Here is an 11,497-nt window from a genome sequence, read left to right as displayed (position 1 = left end):
AATAATAGCCTCTGGTACAAACTCACTAGGTCATCAAGAGAGGGATCTGCTCAGGGACTTTCTGTGCCTTTTTTTAAATATTAAGATGCAATATCCCTATCCAACCACTGTGGAAAAAATTTTTGGCAGTATCAACTTAAGCTAAATATATGCATGTATTTGGACCCAGTCTTTTACTTGTATGTATACGCCCATCAGAAATGCTCAATGTGTTCAGCAAAAGACGTAAGAATGAATGTGTATAGCAACACTTTTGGTAATAGTAAAATAAAATAAAAATCTAGTAAAAAGCCAAATGTCCCTTTACAATAGATCAGATTATTGAGTCACGTTCATACAATGGAAATACTATATACCAAAAAGAATGAACAAGCCACAGTTATATACAACAACATGGATGAATCTTACAAGCAATATTGCATAAAGACAGCCTGCACAAAAGAGTGTATGTAGTTTGATTCTATTTATATTAAGTTTAAAAACAGGCAGTCCTTAGTTATCCCGTTAGAAGTCAGGATAGTGGTTATTTTTGAGAAAGGGGGCTGGCTGATGTTATTGCTGTGTGCTGTGGAGCCTCTTCCAACTCATAGCGACCCCACGTGACAGAATAGAATTACCCCATAGAGCTTTCTAGACTATAATCTTTACAGGAGATCGCCAGGTCTTTATCTCTCGGAACTGCTGGTGGGTTCAAACTGCTGACCTTTCAGTTAGTAGCCAAGAGCTTAACCAGTGAACCACCAGGGTTCCTTGATGTATATCTAGAGTAAACAAATTTAATATGCTCAATGTTTTAATATTAAATTCCCACTTTTCATTGCTAAGGCTTTCTTTGAACACGTAACAAAATCAAAGAGTTGGGTAAATTCTTAAAGGCCTCAGTTCGGTTAGCCTGAAAACAGGGTTTCACAATGATTTCTCAGCCTGTCCTGGGAAAAGATTCCACTGAAACTATTGAGCCTTTCAGCTGCTATACTGTGGGAACTAAGCTGGACTGTGCTGTCTGCAGTCTGGGGGTGTGCAGGGCTGTGCTAGGGGGTGGCAGTAGGTACCATCTAGAGGAGATGAGGGGTGGCCTGTAGACACATCTGGGGGAGATGAGAGTGGAGGCAAGGAGGCTGGAAAAGAGTTAACCCAGGGTTCTTGGGCTCACTCTCCCGTGAGCTTCCTCCCTTCAGCTTCCTAACCAGCTTCTCCCTGCTGCTTCTAATGGAAGCCTGAAGTTTGCTCAAGGAACCACTTTGCGTGAAAGATCCTGTGCCGTCATCGTCGCCGCAATCTGGACGGCTCTTACACTTGCCGCGTTGGTGTTGAGGCTCTCCTGGCTGCACCACTTCTCCGAGCTCTCAGAGTCCTTGAGCATTTCAGCCACTTTGTGCTTCTGCGCAGTGTCAAGACCCTGTTTGCGCGACCTCATGGCGGCTTCATCCAAAGTCTCTGCAGCTCAAATTTGCCTTGGCATCTGTAAAGTGCGCCAAGGTTTTTTTAAAGTCGTGACAGTTGGACTGTCAACTTTGCAGGCTTCGTACTGGCTGCCATACTCACCAAAAGATGTCACATCCTTTTGCTTTTCTTTGTGTTCTTCTCTTTCTTTTGCATACATCCAAATGGGTTTATTTTCATCGTCTACAGAACCAAACTCCTTTTGGTGTGCACGAATGAGAATCTCTTCGTACGGTGTTTCTGCTTACTTGAATTTTCCTTGTATCAGACAGCAAGATGCCAGGTTGTTTTCCGTTTTGGCCACGGTGGAGTCGTCAGGCCCCAGTTTGGTCTGATAACATCTCCAGAACTTACTGTTAGTAATACTCCACCTCTTCATACTTGGCCTAGTTCTGGCACAGCAAGGCCAGGTTATTGAACTGCTTGGCAACATCTGGGTGATCCTTTCCCAGACCCTTTTCTCTGATCCCTACAGCCCTTTTGAGTAGCGGCCGGGCTTCCTCGTACTTCCCTCTTTTACCATAGAGTGCTGCAAGATTCTCGAGAGTCACTGCTACCACAGGGTAATCTTTGCCCAAAGTCTTTTCACAGATAGCCAAGGCATCATTCAGTAGCTTGGCTGTATCTTTGTATTTATTCTGATCCCTGTACACCAGAGCCAGGTACTTCCAGGATTCTGATAAACTCTGTTTCTTGACCTGAGAGCTGGTTCCATGGGTATGTTCACTTTGAAAACATTCATTGAGCTGTGTTCTTATGTTTTCTATTTTTCCGTATTATACTTCAGTGAATTCCTTCAATGAATTTTTTATACAAAATAGTAAATGTGCTTACATAAATTTTTCTTGAGGACTCTGTACCAATATATGTAATACCAAAACACATATAATTCTAACCAAGGAAAGAAAGTCGAGGGTCACTGAGAAAGAGGTATCTTTTCCAAACATGGCCTATTGATTTGGTTTCATGAATCGAGAACTCTGAAATCCAGACCCTAGGGAGAATAGAAATGACTTTCTCAAGGTTAATGTATTTGGTGGTAGAGTCAAACTGGAAACTAGACTCCATGTTTCAACCTGGCATTCTTTGACCACACTGCATTCCTTTAGATAAGAAATATCTTGAAGTTCCCTGAAAAATATTTTAGGTTTTTTAACTCAATTTATTATTCTTCTACCAAATACATAAGAATTCAAAAAAATTTGAATAATGGTTATGACCTGGGCCACCTACTGAGACAAGTGATTAGTTCTGGTTGAAAAGGTCCAAGGCTTATATCTTGACATTACTCCTTTGTCTTAGTCATCTAGTGCTACTGTAACAGAAATACCACAAGTGGATGGCTTTAACAAAGAGAAATTTATTTTCTCACAGTCTAGTAGGCTAGAAGTCCAAATTCAGGCATCAGTTCCAGTGGAAGGCTTTCTCTCTCTGTCAGCTCTGGGGGAAGGTCTTTCTCATCAATCCTTCCCTGGACTAGGAGCTTCTCTACGTAGGAACCCCAGGTTTAAAGGGCACGCTCTGTTCCTCATGCTTCTTTCTTGGTGGTATGAGGTCCCCAACTCTCTGCTTGCTTCCCTTTCCTTTTATCTCTTGTAAGATAAAAGGTAGCGCAGGCCATACCCCACGGAAACTCCCTTTACATTGGATCAGTGATATGACCTTAGTAAGGGTATTACAATTCCACTCTAATCCTGTTTAACATAAAATCACTCTCACAATATAGAGGACAACCACACAATACTGGGAATCATGCCCCAGCCAAACTGATGCACACATTTTTTGGGGGACATAATTCTGTCGATGACATTCCACCCTTTAGCCCCCCAAAATCACATCCTTGCAATATGCAAAACATATTCATTCCATCATATCATAGCAAAAGTCTTAACTCCGAGTCCAAAATCCAAAAATTCCTCGTCATCTGTGAACTCTAGAATACAAGTTTTCTGCTTTCAAAGTACAATGGCAGAACAGTCACAAGCTAGACATTTCCATCACAAATCGGAGAAACTGGAGGGAAAGAAGGCATAACAGGGTCCAAGCAAGTCAGCAGAACACATTACATTAGCCCTCAAGCCTTGAAAATAATCCTCTGTTCTATGAGACCATTTACACAACGGCCTTGCCCTCCAGACTCTAGGTATTGGCCACAGTCTCTGGATTCTGAGTGGAGGCCCTGCAATGACCGGGCCACATGAGAAATAGTAGCCAACTGGCCGCAGGGTGCTTTCTTTTTTACAAAGAACTCAAAGATTATATTATTTTGCTTCTTATTTATCAAGTGTCTTAGGTTGAGCTCTCTAGAGAATCAAAACCAGTAAAGCATATAAATATATAGAGAAAGAGATTTATATCAAGGAAACAGCTTATGCAATCATAGAGGTTGGAATGTCCCAAGTCCGTGCATCAGCATAGATGCCTTTCCCAATTCAAGGAGCCACAGAAGCTGGTGAACCCAAGAACATCAGGTCAGAGAGCAGGGCGCCCACTCACAGGCTGTAAAGGTCAAGGAATCCCATGGTCAACAGGCAAGACTGCAAGGTTTGTCTTGATTCACATAGCTGCAGGAGCTGGCAAACCCAAGATCAGCAGGTCTGGGAGCAAGAATCTTGCTTGCAGGCTGTAAAGAGCCATGAATCCCAAGATGGACAGGTAAGCTGCTAGCTCATGTCCCAAGAACCGGAGGTCAGACAAGAGGCAGCTGCTGGATCCAGAAGAAGCCGAAAACCTTGGCAAGGTGAGCATGAAGGAAATAGGCAACAGAAGACAGAGAGATGAAGGCTGAGGAGGCAGTGAGCGGCCACAGGGCTTGCCCTTGCCTGTACCACTCAGCAGATTCCATCATGGGGGTGATCACATATCAGATTTCAACAGGGAAGTGATCACAACATTACACAACTGCCAAAACACTGAGAATCAAGGCCCAGCCAAGATGACACAGAGTCTTAACCATCATATCCTTGTACACACAACATGTTCCTCACTCTCCATTTATTATACACATTGCCTGTGTCAATCACCTGAATATATTCACACACTCAATATGGTTATTCAACACAATTAACATCTGTCAACTAGATGCTGTCTTAGTTATCTAGTGCTGCTATGACAGAAATACCACAAGCGGATGGCTTTAACAAAGAGAAATTTATTTACTCACAGTCTAGTAGGCTAGAAGTCCAAATTCAGGGCATCAGCTCCAACGGAAGGCTTTCTCTCTCTGTCGGCCTTCTCGTCAATCTTCCCCTGGACTAGAAGCTCCTCTGCACAGGGACCCCGGGTCCAAAGGGCGTGCTCTGCTCCCAGCACTGCTTTCTTGGTGGTATGAAGTCTCTCCTCTCTGCTCGCTTCCCTTTCCTTTTTATCTCTTGAGAGATAAAATGCGGTGCAGGCCACACCCCAGGGAAGCTCCCTTTACATTGGATCAGGGATGTGACCTGGATAAGGGTGGTACAATTCCACCCTAATTCTTTTTAACATAAAATTACATTCACAATATAGAGGACAACCACACAATATTGGGAATCATGGCCTAACCAAGTTGACACATATTTCGGGGGGAAACAGTTTAATCCATGACAGATGCCAAGCAACATTTCTATTGTTTTGTTTTCACAGTAGTATTAGAATTGCCCCAACGGTCTTATTAAATGCCCTAATAACTCCAAGATCATTGAGTGCTGACTAGAATCAAGTATAGGGTCTATGGCCATAGAAAAGAAAAAACCCAACAGCCCCACATGGCTGCAAATGATCAGTCTTGCTTCCTATCCCAAGTGTTTATTTATCCAAGCAGATATATCTACAGCATTCTACATAAAGGCTCAAGGTCAGACATATTCTGACTTGGGTAGCAGTGAAGGTGAGGCCGACTGAGACATGAAGTACTAAAATCTAATTCTCAGTGCTAAATATGCTGTAATACTCTGAGGTCTTTCTGACCTCTCTCTAAAGCCCTGTTTTCCATTATTTAGTTGGAATTAAATTAAAATCTGCATATGAGACAGTTAATATGGTACCTGGAAAATAGAATTCAGTCAGTGTTAGCTATTATATATATAAAAAAAAAAATTATATATACATGCACATATAATAATATATAATATTATATATATATGCAAGTATTATAGCTAACATTGAAAGAAAAATAGCTTATATATATACATATATATATACAGGAAACCCTGGTGGCGTCGTGGTTAAGTACTACGGCTGCTAACCAAAGGGTTGGCAGTTCGAATCCCCCAGGCACTCCTTGGAAAATCTGTGGGGCAGTTCTACTCTGTCTTATCGGGTCGCTATGAGTCGGAATCGACTCAACGGCACTGGGTTTGGTTTTTTTTTTAATATGTATATATACACACACACACAAATAGATATATAATTTTATGATCATTATTATTCTTGCTCTTATAACCCTGTTGCCATAGCTATTGTCTTACTGCTTGTAGGGCAGGCTTTCCAAGAAGCCAACGTTGAGTCAAAGACTCAAGTGCAAGCGATTTAGTAAGGGCCTGCCCCTGGGAGAGGCCAGTGCAGGAGTTAGGGGAGCAGGATATGGAAAGGAAAGGAGTCAAGCAATGGTGCGATTTCAGGTGAAGTGCACCCTCAGCCCAATCTCAGGGGAGCTATGGAGTATAAATTGTACCTCACCATTTGTCTCATCTCAAGGCAAAGGAGCTGGACTTCTTGTACCCCTCATCTGTCAGTCACAGGCTATGAGGGTGTTACTGCACCTGGGGGGTATAACTTCCCAGCGCTTTAGAGTCTCCACTGGAGTGAGACAACCACAGTAGCCTAAGAACAATCATCTGAAGGATTTGGCAGAAAAGCATAGGCCCACCAAAGCGGTCAAAGGCATCCTTTTTCCTGGTATAACTTGCTGTGACTGAATTTGTTCAGTCTGTTGCCAGCTCTCCCATGCTCAGTATTTGCGTATTTGAACCTCTCTACCAAGCTCTGGAAGACGAACCCCCTAGGTTGGAAGACACTTAAGATACACAGTGGACACAACAAGGGACTCAAACATACCAACAATCATGAGGACGGCACGGGACCAGTCAGTGTTTCCTTCTGTTATACATAAGGTCGCCATGAGTTGGATGTGACTGGGTGGCAACTGATAACAACAACCAACTGACCACATGTTACTTATTCTAAGCTCTGCTTGACTTGAGATCCAGATATGTCTTCTAGATCTTGACCTCCATCCACATGCTGGACCTCATAAGAATGACTTCCAGGCTGCTTTCTATGTTGAAGGCCCTGGGATCTGCATAAGCCTGACGACCTACACAACCTTTCCCCAAATCAAAAAATTCATACACATTGCCGTCGAGCTGCTTCTGATTCATAGCGACCCTAGAGTAAAGAGCAGGACTGTCTCATAGAGTTTCAAAGGAGCCTGGTGGATTCGTACTGCCAACCTTTTGGTTAGCAGTCGAGCTCTTAACCACTGCACCACGAGGGCTCCAACCTTTCCCCAGCCAGCTTCTATTCCTGTTTCTCTTTCAACTGGGGGAGGGAAACTGGCATAGCATACCTCTTAGTTTTGATGTAAGCATCCCTCTTAGAGTTAATTTATTTATTAAAATATTTATTTTATTAACTATATATTTTATTTCCATATGTGTATATATAGGGTTGCTATGAGCCGGAATCGACAACAATGTAAGTATATATAACATAAAAATAATTTTTATTTATTAACTATGTAAGTGACTTAGTTTAGGAACATGAGCAGTCACGAGAGTAGAAGAATTAAGAAATAATACCAGTATTTGTAGAACCAGGAAAATAACTTGGAAACTAAATAAATAAACTAGGAGAAATTGTGCAATATCAAACTTGTCACATACAAACAATGAAAAATGAATCCAACCAGTGTAAAAAAAAAAAAAAATCAATTCTCCTCCCCATAATTTATATCAGTATTTTACATATAATAAAATCCTCCCTAAGCAAATAACTGATAAAGCAATAAACCTGTCAGATGCAATAAACAGACCGTTTGCCCGGACTATCTGGTAACACTCCCATTCAGAGGCAGATACCCTGTTATACTAGGCTACACGAAGAAAACATTTATCTATTGTGTGATAAGCCTGACAAGTGCCTAAATCAGCTGCCTGAGAAGACTCTCTGGAAATGTGCCCCTGCAAAGGCTAATATTTGATTATATCACCCTGACTGTGAGATATAATTGTACCTATTATGTGATAGGAACAGGAAAGGGGAGAGTAGAAATTAACTGATACTGAACAACAAAGTAATTATCCATTATTGAAGACAAGGTGGGACATATCCATCTTATTTTGAGGCCGAATTCATTCACTAAAGCCTCTCTTGCCCCCTCTGCACCTGGGTGACCTGAACGGAAGGGCAACCCAACAGCAAGAATGTTATCCTCAAGTGGAACTTCTTGACATCTGGAAACATACTCTAGCATGAGCTTTACGTATCTCAATCTCAAGATGTTATCTTTCTTCTGTCTTCACCATTCCTCCACCCCCAGGGTTGCCCAAGCTAGAATACTTCTACCTTCTCATCTAATTCTTAACAATTCTGAGTTCTAAACTCCCATTCTGTTTCTACTGTCTTATTTCAGATTCTGGCCATTTTTTTGCCAGGCCTGTTGAATTTGCCTCTGGCTGGGTCTTGCTACCCCCAGCCTCTGTGTTCCCTAGGTCGGTGGCCGAACACTGACATCATGGTAAATTTCTAAAACGTAGATCTGATCATGTCACTTCTCTGCCTCAGAATGGCCTAAGTTCAGTAACAACACTAGGGCAGTGGTGGTTCAGTGATAGAATTCTTGCCTTCCATGCAGGAGACCCAGGTTCAATTCCCAGCCAATGCACTTCATGCATGGCCACCACCCATCTGTCAGTGGAGGCTTGCATGTTGCTATGATGTTGAACAGGTTTCAGTGGAGCTTCCAGACTAAGTCAGACAAGGAAGAAAGGCCTGGGAATCTACTTCCAAAAATCAGCCAATGAAAATTCTATGGATCATGACTGTAAAAACACATCCTGAGGATGTCCCAGAACTGGGCAGTGTTTCATTCCATTATGCACGGAGTCCTATGAGTCAGGAGCCAAACTGACAGCAGGTAACAAGTTCAACAACATAGATTTCAGGAAAAGAAAGCAGACCAAAAGGACCATTTATGATTCCATTTATAGGAAGTTTAAAAATGGGCAAACTAAATTATATTGTGTAGGGATGTACACTGGATGTTGTATTAGTTTCTAGTTGCTGCTGTAACAAATTACCACAAATTTAGTGGCTTTAAAAAGTACAAATTCATTATCCTATAGTTCTAGAGGTCAGAAGTCCAAAACAGGTCTTAATCAAGGGCTAAAATCAAGCTGTGAGCAGGCCTATGTCCCTTCTCTAAATCCTAGGGAGAACTTTGGTGAGTGGTGTCTGGGGTCTTAAACACTAGCAAGCGGCCATCTAAGATGCATCAACTGGTCTCAAAGCACCCGGAGCAAAGGAGAATGAAGAACACCAAAGACACAAGGTAATTATGAGCCCAAGAGACAGAAAGGGCCACATAAACCAGAGACTACATCAGCCTAAGATCAGAAGAACTAGATGGTGCCCGGCTACAACCGATGACTGCCCTGACAGGGAACACAACAGAGAATCCCTGATAGAGCATGAGAACAGTGGGATGCAGACCTCAAATTCTTGTAAAAAGACCAGACTTAATACTCTGACTGAGACTGGAGGGACTCCGGAGGCTTTGGTTCCCAGACCTTCCATTAGCCCAAGACTGTAACCATTCCCAAAGCCAACTCTTCAGACAGGGATTGGACTGGACTATAAGACAGAAAATGATACTGGTGAGGAGTGAGCTTCTTAGCTCAAGTAGACATGCAAGACTATGTGGGCAGCTCCTGTCTGAAGGCAAGATGAGAAGGCAGAGGGGGACAGGAGCTGGCTGAATGGACATGGGGAATACAGGGTGGAGAGAAGGAGTGTGCTTTCTCATTAGGGGGAGAGCAACTAGAAGTACATAGCAAGGTGTATACAAGTTTTTGTACGAGAGACTGACTTGATTTGAAAACTTTCACTTAAAGCACAATAAGAAAAAAAAATCTTAGGGAGAATCAGTTCCTTGCCTTTCCAGCTTGTAAGTGTGGCCTGTGTTCTTTGGCTAGTGGCCATTTTCAAGTAATTGCATCACTCTGACCTCTGCTTCCTTCCTCACGTCTCCTCTCACCCCCATGTCTCTCCCTTGCACTTACGAGGGCCTCTGTGATTATACTCGATCCACCTGGACAATCCAGGCTGCTCCCCCAACCTCAGGATCCTTAATGTATTCACATCTACAAAGCCCCTTTTGCCATGTAAGGTAACATACTCACAGGTTTCAAGGATTAGAACATGAACATATTTGGGGGCCGTTATTCTGCCCACCCCAGGTGGTAAGATCATAAGGAAAAGCAAGGAAGTGATGACATAAAGTTAAAGCAGAGCTTCCTTCTATGGAAGAGGAAGGGGTTGTGGTTAGAAACAATCACACAGAAGTAGCTTCTAGGGGGCTGGAAACTTTTCATTTCCTGACTTTGGTGGTGGTTATGTGGGTATTCACTTTAAAGCAATTTGTTACGCCATACATTTTTATTTTGCGTATTTTTAATATATGTGCTTATTTCACATCATAAAAAACATTTTTTTAAATTGTCAAAAAGTCTCCCTTATATTATGCTGGATACCAAGTGCCTCACAACATGACTCTTGCCAGCCTCATGGCGAGGACCTCCCTGCTGCTCCCCCTGTTCCCCCTTCCCTTCCTTCTCCTCACCTTCCACTCTACCCTCCAGCCATACTGACCATAAGATGCTCTTTTACGCCTTTGTGTCTTTGCACATGAGATCCTTTCTTCTTACTCTGCTTTACCTTCTCTGGTGAACATCGTCATATCCACGAAAGCCCAGATCAAATGCCACATCCCATGTTAAGCCCTTCCTGACTCCTCTGCTGGCACCCATCCCTTTCCAAAAAGATTCAGCTGGCCCATCCTCTATTCTGCCACAGCGTTTGGTTCATAGTCCATCACAGCATTGATATTTATGTCCCTATTTTCTCAGCAAGTTCTCCAAACAACCCTGGGGCGTCTGTTTCTTAGCAAATTACCTGGCATGCATTCTGTACTTAATAAATGTGTTTGTTCTTTCATTCAGGTATGATCCTCCATCTCACAGTGTAAAAAGAAAAAGGCTAGAGAGTGGGGTCAGGGCAGGTGGAGGTGGAGGAAATAGAAGCCAGGTTCAAATGATCATATTCTAGGTACAGCCAGTTGGATGTATGAAAACACATTTTTTTTTTTTTAAAAAAAAAAAAGGCTAAATCCAAAGTGCACAGAAATTCGTATATATTATTGTAATTTCACTATCTTCTACACTTTCCAAGAGTGTAAACTAAGACTCAGAGAATTGACTTGTCCACAGGATTCAAATCTCTGCATCTCAGCCTGGGGCCAAAGTTTGTGCTCCGCCCCCTACAGGCTAGCTGTAGATCTGCAAACTGGCTTTTGGAAAGTGGGTTTTTAGGGCCTACAGGTTTGGGGGCTGTGTTTTTTTATGTTTTCTTTCGCCGAAGTCATTCTCTAGCCTCGGAGCACGTTTATTTTGTCTGACCTCCTAACAGAGCTCGACAGGAAAATCATAGTTGCTGTTACTTTCCTTTGCTCGTTTTTAGTTTGGTTTTTTTGTCGCTTATTATTCAAAGAAATTTTCCATGCTTAAAGAAAAATCCCCCCCAAAAGATAAATTTAATTTAAAAACTATTCACAAACCTGACACCTGTGAGTTTGTTAACCGTCTTCTTTATTAATTAATAGAAACAGTTAAGACTTACTGTCCTTTGGTCTTTAAAAACTACAATAATATATGCTTTTTTTTTTAGTTCCTCTCACACTTCCAGGGATATAGAAACCCAAGGAAAGGGAGAAATCCCGTGCATAGAACCATTCTGTGTGAGTTGACAGCCCATGGACAGTCTCAAAGCCAAGACGACCACAGATTACAGCTCCAGTCTA

At 42.3% G+C, this 11,497-nt stretch overlaps 1 pseudogene; it reads right to left on the bottom strand.

Moving 5' to 3' along the window:
* Positions 1-1,055: 1,055 nt before the first annotated feature.
* LOC126078352 (kinesin light chain 1-like) lies at positions 1,056-10,378 on the bottom strand (annotated as a pseudogene).
* Positions 10,379-11,497: the final 1,119 nt, after the last annotated feature.

Source organism: Elephas maximus, chromosome 6 (genome assembly GCF_024166365.1).
Source record: "Elephas maximus indicus isolate mEleMax1 chromosome 6, mEleMax1 primary haplotype, whole genome shotgun sequence".
Taxonomy (NCBI): domain Eukaryota; kingdom Metazoa; phylum Chordata; class Mammalia; order Proboscidea; family Elephantidae; genus Elephas; species Elephas maximus.
The sequence above is the reverse complement of the archived record's forward strand: the minus strand, read 5'-3'. Positions and strand labels throughout refer to the sequence as shown.